General features: G+C 40.7%; 1 non-coding gene across 1 annotated transcript; it reads right to left on the minus strand.

Moving 5' to 3' along the window:
- Positions 1 to 94: 94 nt before the first annotated feature.
- Positions 95 to 202, minus strand: LOC127743563 (small nucleolar RNA R71). The gene has a single exon (XR_008004948.1). It is a non-coding gene; the product is annotated as a small nucleolar RNA R71 (small nucleolar RNA).
- Positions 203 to 391: the final 189 nt, after the last annotated feature.

The raw sequence follows: 391 nt of genomic DNA on the forward strand, positions 1-391 counted from the left end.
TTGGTTGGACTCTCAACCTAAAGAAAGCCTGGACTCTTGGGAAAAGCTAGTCAATGCCTTCTTGGCAAAGTTCTTTCCACCTCAAAAATTGAGTAAGCTTAGAGTGGAAGTCCAAACCTTCAGACAGAAGGAAGGAGAATCCCTCTATGAAGCTTGGGAAAGATACAAACAATTAATCAGAAAGTGTCCTTCTGATATGCCTTCTGAATGGAGCATCATAGGTATTTTCTATGATGGTCTCTCTGAACTATCCAAGATGTCTTTGGATAGCTCTTCGGGAGGATCTCTTCATCTGAAGAAGACGCCTACTGAAGCTCAAGAACTGATTGAAATGGTTGCAAATAATCAATTCATGTACACTTCTGAAAGAAATCCTGTGAACAATGGGACT

This window comes from Arachis duranensis, chromosome 10 (assembly GCF_000817695.3).
Source record: "Arachis duranensis cultivar V14167 chromosome 10, aradu.V14167.gnm2.J7QH, whole genome shotgun sequence".
Taxonomy (NCBI): Eukaryota; Viridiplantae; Streptophyta; class Magnoliopsida; order Fabales; family Fabaceae; genus Arachis; species Arachis duranensis.